The following is a 10,220-nucleotide window of genomic DNA, read 5'->3' as shown; positions in this document are numbered from 1 at the left end:
ACACGCCCAGCCGCCTTTTCTGAGAAGGCCGGGGCACAGGATGGGGTGGCACAGGCTTTGTAGGATCTAACCCAAGCGGGCCGCTCTGTTAGGTGTGCGTTTGCACACCGTGGCTCTCACGTGCACGGACCTGGGCGCACGCAGTCACAGAAACCGTGCTCCTACTTGTTCTGACTTGGTCACCAAAACAGGCTCAAAAGCAAATGTTTGGACCCCGTGCTGCCGAGGAGGAAGCTGGGGTTTGGGAGTTTCAGTGACTCAGACACAGGCCAGCTCATCAGCTGCTGTGGCCGGTGTGACTCCAGGTCAGGTGCCCGGGAGTCCGGGGACAGTGCTGTTGGCCATGTGGGCTGGGTGGGTGAGGTCCTGGCAGGAGAAGGGCGTCTCATGTTGGTCAGCATGACCGCGGGAGGAGAGGTGGCCTCGGGGGGGGAAGTCCCCACAGGGGAGAGGCAACCACAGGAGAGGTGACCTTGGAGATAGGAGACCTCAGGGGAGGGGTGACTGTCAGAGGAGAAGGACCCAGGGGGAGCAGCGCCCACCCTGCAGAGCGGGACGAGGGAGCAGACCCCCTGGGAAAAGGGCACGGGGAGGCCATGGTCAGCAGGCCCTGTGCCTCTGGCCCCGTGGGCTGGCGTGGGGCTGCCCGGCTACCACAGCCCAGAATCCTCAGCGCCTCAGGGACCCTCTGCTGCTGGGCCAGGTGTCCCGCCCTCCCCCACCCCGCCCCACGGTCAGGACAGCTCGTGAGACCGCAAGCTGCTGCTGTCACCCATGCCAGCCACCAGCCAGGCAGGGCTGCGCTTGCCCGAGACAAAGGAAGCCTCCGTGTACAGAAAGCTGCCTGCCTGTGCGTGTGCATGTGCGTGTGTGCATGTGTGCGTGTGTCAGTGTGCATGTGTACGTGTGTCCGCGTGTGCTCGCAGGTGTGTATTCCTGAGTCTGAGACCTCTGTTGTCATGGGGAAGATGCAACATGGTCACAAGAGTGCAAAGTGTCTTGGAGGGGCTGGAGGCCGAGCCAGGCGAAGGTCTGTGTCACACGTGGCCGCCGAGGCCAGCACCACCTTTGCTCCAGAAAACACAAAGCAAGTTTTCCCTTTCCTGGTCCACTGGAACCCTGTGCACCAGGCAGAAGGAAGTGGAAGTTTACTGCAAACTGGGTTCCCTGGAGCTTTAGTTTGTTGTCAAATATTATTATAAAGACCTGCCTCGACGAAGACCCTCGTGGGAGGGCCTGGGCTGGCGCTGGCGGTGAGCAGGGCACCCGATGTGCGGAGGGCCAGCTCCGTCCAGTGTGGGGCTCTGAGAATCTCTCCCTTGGCCCGGCAGCTGGGGTTTCGGCCACCCGCGCACGCCTCCCTGTCCTGTGGAGCCGGCCTTGGCCTCGGCGCAGAGCTGAGTCACTTGCCGGGTGTGAGCTCGCCTGATTTTCTGCACACATTTTACTCTAAGTATTGCATAAACATGGGTCCCTTTTGGGGGCATTTCATCCTTGACTTTGAAACTTAGGTGACACTCTCTGTGCTTATTTTGGGGAATAGACTCAGAGCCAAATGCAGAGACCCAGCAGCCTTGGCACTGAATTCCCTTGGACAAGATCCTTCTGGAAGTCAGAGGCAGTGGCCCCTTGGTCCCTGAGGCTCTGCCTGCTGGGAGGCCCCTCCCCGGGTCCCTGTCTTGGGACCTGGAAGAGTGGTCTCAGCCCCCTGGCGCTGCTGTGGTGGAGGTGCCTCCCCTCCCCTTGGCCCCAGCTCAGCGAAGGCCCCAACCCAACCCACTCAGGAGGTCTGGAAGCCTCCAAAACAGCTCCTGTAGGAGCTGCCTCCCGGCCTTCTCGCCTGAGGTCTAACCCAAGTGGGGATGGGTTGGGGTTGGCAGGGAGGCACCTGGGACAAGTGCTTTCGGGGTGATTCATGCAGGCACTAGAGCCCTTGAGAAGCTTCCTTCCTCACTCTGACGGCACTCTGCTCGTGACCTTGGGTCAAGAACATCCAACTGGCTTGTCCAGGCAAGGCCCATTCTGTCACCGCGTCCACCCTAAACTGAGGGCCGTGACAAGCTCCTGGCTTGGCCCTGGGCGCCGGGAACCCCTCTCAGTCTTCCCGGGGCTCTGAGGCAAGGCCTTCCCCTGTCCCTGGGTGTCCCTGGGTGTCCCTGGGTGTGAACCAGCCCCTGGACCCAGGGCAGGGTGGTGGCTCAGGCCTGGAGTCCACATTCCGTACGCTCGGGCTCCCTAGGCGAGGTCTGGCTTGAGATGCAAGGTGGCAGTGCAGGGATGGAGCGTCGGGGGAGGGGGGAGTCAGCCGGCGGCACTACTCGTGAGGCCCAGTACAGAGGGGAAACGAGGCAGCCGTTGTCCAAAACGACCAAGACAGTCAAGGCGGCAACAGCAGTGCTGCACCAGGTGAGGGGCCTGTGCACCTGCGTGGGTCAGACCTGTGAAGCCCACGGGGGCCTGCGGTCGAGGGTTCCCAGCCTGGAAGCTGAGGGTGCTGCCCAAAGACCTTTAATGGGCCCCCTGATTCAAGGTGGTGGAAGGGAGACAGAGAGGTGGAAGGAGAGGGGAGGAGAGATCCATTTGTGGTTAAATCGGGGGAGGCTGGGTGAGGAAGTGTCATTTCTGCTGGGCAGGATTGAACGGGAGGAATACGGGGGTTTTAGGAAGAGATGCTATGGTCCAGGAATTCAGTCATGCTGCTGGAAGAAAATGCAGGCCAGCAACGTATTTGCACATTTTGTTTGGTTGCTGTGAGTATATTTAATCGCCTCCCTGATCCAGGGTAGAAAGAGGTGGTGCCACCCCCAGACTGCCCACCTCACTTCTTTGCAGCACCGGCCTCCACACCTGCCATTCCGTGCCCATACCTGGCCCTTCACGGACATCTCGAATCGTGTGTGGCCCCTGCCCCCATCCTCTGCGATTTCATGCAGTTCCCTCCCTGGGACGCTCTGCAGGCCTTTGCCTGGGTAGCTGCATGTGTCCTTCAAGATCCAGCCCTGCCCTTTCCCCTGTTTCCACGGTACCTGTGCACATGCCTACCTCAGCGCCTATTATGTTAACCTGGTGTTCCTGGCTTCTCTGTTTTAGGTAGAACTCGCTTGGTGCAGAATCCCAATTCAAATGGATGTAAGTACAAAGGAAACGTATTAGCTTACGTGAACTGTATCACCTGGGAGCCGCTTTAGGCACGGCTGGACCCAGGGGCCCAGATGATGGCTTCAAGGCTCTGCTTCTCCCTTCATGTCTCGGTTTTGCTGGTTTTCGGCTGACTTCACTCTGGGTGTCAACTCTCTCCCCGCGGAGTGGAGGTGGCCTTTGGCAATCCCACATTTGCCTCCTACTGAATTAGCAGCCCCGGTGGGAACAGGCTGATTTTTCTCCCGTCACTCTGCAGATAAGTCCCAGAGGGGGTTCTTAGGATGTGACTTGGGTCACGTGAGCATCCCAGAACCAACCACTGTGGCTAGAAGGTGGGGTATGTGTCTGTCTTTCTATTCAGTAGGGTCAGCCCCATAGAAAAGAGAGATTGGTGCCTGGCAGAGGGGAGGAGACTGGACAGTGTCCGCACCCCCAGCAGAAGGGATGCGTTCCTGGCGGGGGGGTTGTGCATTTCAGGTGTCTCTGTACCCCCGGCCCCTCGCACGATGCCTGGTGGCGTATGGGTGGGTACAATCTTTAGTGACTGGCCGCTCCTGCCCATAGGGGCTGTATGGCCAGAGCAAGCGGAGCGTGTGGGCTCTGGGGAAGTTGTGGGGAGCCTCTCGGCCTCCAGGTCTTGCCCCAGGCTGAAGCGCTGAACTTGGCAGCAGGATTGACTGGTGGAAGGGTGGGTAGGCAGGCTCTCCCCGCCCCTGAGGCCCTTCTCACTGGTACCGTATTGCTGGCCCCCAAATCAGAACCCGTGGCCAGCAAAGGCCCACAAGGTCAGCCCTGCTCCTCCCCTCCCCCCAGCTCTAGGGGTGGACACTGCCCATCGCTGCCTTGCTTCCTAAGGCTTGTGTACACGTTTGCAAATTGTCCCTTTATTAAACGCTCCTCAAATGTCCCAATTTGAGGGTAACATCTACTTCCTGTCAGGCCCACACCTGGAGCCCACCCGCAGCCCCCCATAAAGACACAGCCAACGGCCCTCAGAAAGGATTTTCCCAGGCCTTTCCCAGTTGGAGAAATCTGGAAGCAGCTTTCACTTTTCCCTCAGATTTATCCTCAGTAGCATCAGCGACTGGTAAGAACTTTTAATAAAACGCATTCAGATGCCAGTGTTTTTTATGTTCTCCTTACTAGTGGTCAACCTCCGTAAATAATTACTCGCAGGGCAGCGTGTCAGAAAACCCTGCTCAGTTCAGTGGTCACCCGCTCAACGTCTCCTCTGTGTGTGGGAAACAACGGTCTCGGGGGTCCAGGAGCCCCTGGAGAGAGAGGTCTGAGGGCTCCAGGGACGCCCTGGCTGCATTCCCATTGTGTGGAGGTTGGATTCACCCGCCCACACTCTGGGAAATTCCCCGGGAGCAGGGATTTCCTCGCTGCATCCCTGGAATAGTGTTTTCCCTCCGCAGGAAGCCCAGGAAGCCAAGTCTCTTCCTGGCAGGGATTCCCCGTCCCAGTCTCAGAGCCCTGAACTGTCAGCTCGCGTACCTGGGCTGGTCCCCGTGGAATCCGGGGCAGCACCAGCCGGGGGCCCCGGGCGAGCTGGGTCAGGGCTGGAGCCTGCCTTTGTTTAAAGGTTTGAATGCTTTGTTCATCATGAACATTTTGATTTTTAAAAGTGTTCTCCTAAACCCTCCTACACTGTTGGGCGAATGTAAGTTGGTGCAGCCACTATGGAAAACTGTAGGGAAGTTCCTCAGAAAACTAAAAATAAAGTTACCATATGATCCAGCAATCCCACTCCTGGGCATACACCCAGAAAAAACTATAATTCAAAAAGATACATACACCCCAATGTTCATACCAGCACTATTCACAATAGCCAAGACATGGAAAAAACCTAAATGTCCATCGACAGAAGAATGGATAAAGAAGATGTGGTACATATATGCATTGGAATACTACTCAGCCATAAAAAAGAATGAAATAATGCCATTTGCTGCAACATGGATGCAACTAGAGATTATCATACTAAGTGAAGTAAGTCAGGAGAAAGACAAATACCATATGACATCACTTATATGTGGAATCTAAAATATGACACAAGTGAACCTATCTACAGAACAGAAACAGACTCACAGGCATAGATAACAGACTTGTGGTTGCTAAGGGGGAGGGGGTTGGGGGAGGGATGGAGTGGGAGTTTTGGGTCAGCAGATGCAAACTAGTATATATAGGATGGATAAACAACAAGGACCTACTGTAGAGCACAGTATCTTATGATAAACCGTAATGGGAAAGAATATATATTAAACAAAGAATGTGTATATATATGTATGTATAACTGAATCACTTTGCCGTGCGGCAGAAATTAACACAACATTGTAAATCAACTATGCTTCAGTTTAAAAAAAAAGTGTTGGGGCTTCCCTGGTGGCGCAGTGGTTGGGGGTCCGCCTGCCGATGCGGGGGACACGGGTTCGTGCCCCGGTCCGGGAGGATCCCACATGCCGCGGAGCAGCTGGGCCTGTGGGCCATGGCCGCTGAGCCTGCACGTCCGGAGCCTGTGCCCCTCAACGGGAGAGGCCACAACAGTGAGAGGCCCGCTACCGTAAAAAAAAAAAAAAAAAAGTTGCCCTGGAATAGTACCCATCTTGATTAGTGAGTTTGTTTTTGTTTTTTGGGGTTTTTTTTGCAGTAACACGGGTCTCTCACTGCTGTGGCCTCTCCCGTTGTGGAGCACAGGCTCCGGACGCGCAGGCTCAGCGGCCATGGCTCATGGGCCCAGCCGCTCCACAGCATGTGGGATCCTCCTGGACCGGGGAACAAACCCGTGTCCCCTGCATCAGCAGGCGGACTCTCAACCACTGCACCACCAGGGAAGCCCGATGAGTAAGTTTTTAGCACACCCCCTTAAGGCCTGTCCCGGGCTCTGGTTTCCATGCTTGGGTGATGGGACACACAGGGCTGAGGTGGGCTCTGAGAGCAAGCCCGGGACCAGCGAGAGCCTGGGTCCCCTTGGTCATCTGCATAGGGCCGTGTCCCGTGAAGACTGAACCCCCGAGGGTTTGTTCCCCACTGGAGCCCTGTGTCAGCGCCTGTAAACAGTATACTTCAGGGGCCTGACCTAGAGGACAGGAGGGCAGCCCAGAGGGGCACAGAGCAGCCACGACAAGCCTACTTGTCCCTGCTGGCCGCTGCCCTGGGCAGTGATGGCTGGGGGCTTCTGAGGCAGGAAGAGCCTGAGGGCTGGGGTGAGTCCTCCCCGAAGAGGGTCAGGGACCCCAGCACGGCCACAGCGGCACCTCATCCCACCTGGCCCTGCCAAGGGCCTGGACTCCCCTAGAATCAGGACAGCCCCGTCTGCTTTTGAAGCACCCTCCCTGGCTGTCGGAGATGAAGAGCGCACCTCTGCCCTGTTGTCTGGCGCCCATGTCTCCCTGAGTCACGTTCTGAGTGTCAGTACGAACGCTGTGTTTGGAAGCAGGTCCGTGAATGGATCCGATCCCAGGTTTGCAGAGCACAGGCGTCACTTTCTCCCCATCGCACCTGTGTGTTCTCCCCAACCCTGAGTCCTGGGACGGCCCGGGTGGCAGACGGAAAGGAAGCACGCAGGCAGGCAGGTGGTCTCCACGAGGACGCAGCAACAAACAAGCACCCTGGTACTCGAGGCGGCGGACTGAGCCTGTGGGGTGCCCAGGGAACCCGCCCCCAACACACACACACACATCCCAGCTTTCTGCATGGCTGACCCAGCTCAGGGTTGTCCAGAGACCACCTCTCACCCGGATGGAAGGCAGCCTGCACGTGCGGCCAGGGGCCAGCTGTCAGGGCATCAGGCCGCTGTTCATCCTAAAGAGCCGGCTCCCAGCCTGCAGTTTCCCCAGCGAGCCTTTCCACTCGGAGAGAGCAGAGCCCAGCTCCAGAAAGCCCCCAGCAGGCCTGGGAGAGGAGGAGGAGGAGGCGTGTCCACTTTGTCTTGTATTATCAGCTTTCTTATGGTTAGCGTTTGTATGGTTTATCTCTCCCTTTTTAAAAAATTTCCACCTATTCATGTCCTGATACTTAAACTGTGTCGCCTGGTAACAGCTTATGGTGGAGTCATGATTTTCTTATCCAGTCTGACGAGCTCTGTCTTTTCAGTGGAATGTTTAGTCCATTTACATGCAATGTAATGACTTGTTGGGTTCACGTCTTCGTCTGCTATTGTTTTTCCATTTGTCCCACCTCCTGTTTCATCCTTTCCTCCTACTTTCTGGACTTTTCTGGTGCCCTCTCTTCTTTTCTGAAGATCTGTGTTCACATCTGGGAACACTTTCCTTCAGCCTTAAGAACTTCCTTTGGTCCTGTTTTGTTGTGTAGGTCTACTGGTGATAAACTCTTTCAGTTTCATTTGTCTGAAAATATCTTTGTTTTGCGTTCATTTTGTCACTGGGTATGGAATCCTAGGTTAGAAGCTCCCTCCATCAGTACTTTGATGCTGGATTGATTGTCCCTGGGTTCCCTCGTTCCTAATTGTGATTCCTCTGAGGCGATGTGTCATTTTTCTCTAGCTGCTTCCAGGGTTTTCTCTGTATCTTTAGTTTTTAGCAGCTTCACTAGGATGTGTCTGGGTGTGGTTTTCTTTGTCTTTATCCTCCTTGGGATTATCTAGGCTTCTTAAGTCTGTGGGGTGATATCTTTTACCAATTTTGAAAAATTCTCTTCAAATATTTATTACGTCCCATCCTCACTCTCTTCTCCTTCTGGGACTTCAATTACATGTCTATATGATAGACTGTTTGTTATTATGTCACATGTCTCTAAAAGTCTGTTCTTTTTCCCCTCATTTCTTTTCTCTCTCTGTTTCACTTCGGATAGTTTCTATTGACCTGTGTTTACCCAAACTGTATTGTTTGAATTCACATAAATCAAACACATAGATGATGTGATGGCCCTGTGTTCACTCATCTTTCTTGCTTAAGCCCCAGTCTGGGCTTTTCTTTGTCTTACTCTCCTTCCTCCCGCTGTGTGCAGTCTGCTGTGTAGCCCATGCAACAAATCCCTCAGTTCATACCCAGAGCTCTCAGCTGTAGGATGCCCAGTGGTTCTCTTTCAGTTTCCACTTCTCTGTTGAAATTCCCCATCTCTTAATTTATTTTATATGTTCCTCCAAATTCTTTAACAATAATAATTTAATATTAACAGCTATTTTAAAGTCCTTGTTCAATAACTCTCACATCTGAGCTGTGTACGACTCAGCTTCTATCTCCAAATTTCTCCTCTTGATGGAGGGTCACATTTTTCTCCTTCTTTTCATGTCACATAATTTTTGATTGTCTTCTGCACATTGTATTTAAAAGAACTGCAGACACCGGAGTAAAGATTACTTTCCCCCAGAGGGGGACCCCTCTTTCCTCTGTTAGAAAAATGAGGGGCTGATCACTTTGGTTGACGCAGGTGAAGGCCTTCTTTATCCTAAAAACAGCAACAAATCAACGTCAACCCCAAAACAACAAAGGAACAAAACTCCAGGTCTCCTCTTCTGGTTTCCCATTTCCTGCTTGTCTCCTCCCCTGAATCTTTCTCTGACTCAAATCCTCGGCCTAATCTGGAGCACAGAGTCTCCGTTCCTGACCCTCTGATCTTCCTCATCAACAGTCCCTCGGTCACCCTTGTGGCTCCAGCCTCTCCTGCCCACGTGCCCATCCCACGCCCCGCTCCGCCCCGCCCCGCTTTCCCAGGCCTCCAGCCTCTGTGGATGCCACCCCTGAATCTTCTCTCTTTTCCCCAGTCACCTAATCTGGGTACCACATGGCCATCTCCAACTCCCCTTTTCTTTTTCCGCCTCAGCATTTATTTCCTCTCTAAGTCTGTACATTATTCCGTCATACTATCTCCCAATTTTGTCCCTTTTTGCCCAATTTTGTTGCTACAACCTGAATCCAGGCACTTATCACCTCAACTCTGGGATGGTGGTGACAAATGATGATGTAGTTTGTTATTGCAGCCACGGAAACCTAATACATGAGGAGGGAAAGAAAGAAAGAAAACTCCCTTCTTCTTCCGCCCCCCGCCCCCACCCCACACACACACAGTGTTTTCAAAGCACTGGAGGAAAACCAGCGTGATGCAGTACTTGCTCTCAAGCAAATGGATCAAGCAGGCCAATCTGACTGGCTGTGTTATACTCATGATTCATGTCCCCAAAGAGGCAAAAGGAAGGAAAAAGGCCCATCTGAAACAGACAGGAGTCATGGAAAAGGGGTGCACAGGTCCGAATGGAGACCAGGAGAATGGAAGAAAGCACCTTTCAGAGGGTCTCTAGAAACAGGCTCTGGTCCCTGGGCGTCAGGTGGCAAATGGACGACACTTCCCCGCAATGTGACCTGAGTGGTCTCGCCCCCTCCCTGCAGCTCACATCTCCTCCTCCATGGGGTGGGGAGAAGAGGGTTGACACAAGGAAAACACCCAGCATGGTCTGCTAAATGTAAGCCATCAAGCCATCATGGATGCCACCATGGACACCAAACCCTCAATCAGTGGGATAAGCACCAGCCTGGGATACAGTTGGAGAGGCACTTGGTGAAGGCAGTCTGGAAATTCACCCAGAACACAGCTCGGGGGATGGAGAGGACCAGAGAAGTCAGGTCGTGTGGGATTCATTCTCACGCCCACCGAGGAGGCAATACCATAGCCACAGCTCACTGCCTGCCCTGACCTCTGGCTGTATTCCTCTCAGAGCTGTATCACAGTGCTTTCCAAGTACCTTCGAACACACAGTGTCCCTTAGAAGGCCTGTGGCTACAAACAACAGAATATTTGAGTCAGCATGGTTCAGTTGACGAGCCTGGGGTGAGAGGTTCTAGGGTTGGTTACCTCAGCAGCTCAGCATTGGAGCCCTTTCTCAGCAATTCTTCTGGTTTTCCCTACTGATCACAAAACGGCTGCCACAGCTCCGAGTATCACATCCTCACACAACAGAAAGGAGAGAAGAGTTTCTCCTTGAGTAGCTCCTTTTATCAGAGAAGGAGATCATTCCCAGACACGGACACCCCCTGATGACTTTCCCTTATGACTGAGCCAGAACCGAGTTCTGGGCCCACCCTTCCTCCAGTTACTGCCAAGGGGAAGTGGGGTTACCATGGCCG

This window comes from Hyperoodon ampullatus, assembly GCF_949752795.1.
Source record: "Hyperoodon ampullatus genome assembly, chromosome: 5".
NCBI classification, from domain to species: domain Eukaryota; kingdom Metazoa; phylum Chordata; class Mammalia; order Artiodactyla; family Ziphiidae; genus Hyperoodon; species Hyperoodon ampullatus.
Note: the sequence above shows the minus strand (reverse complement) of the source record.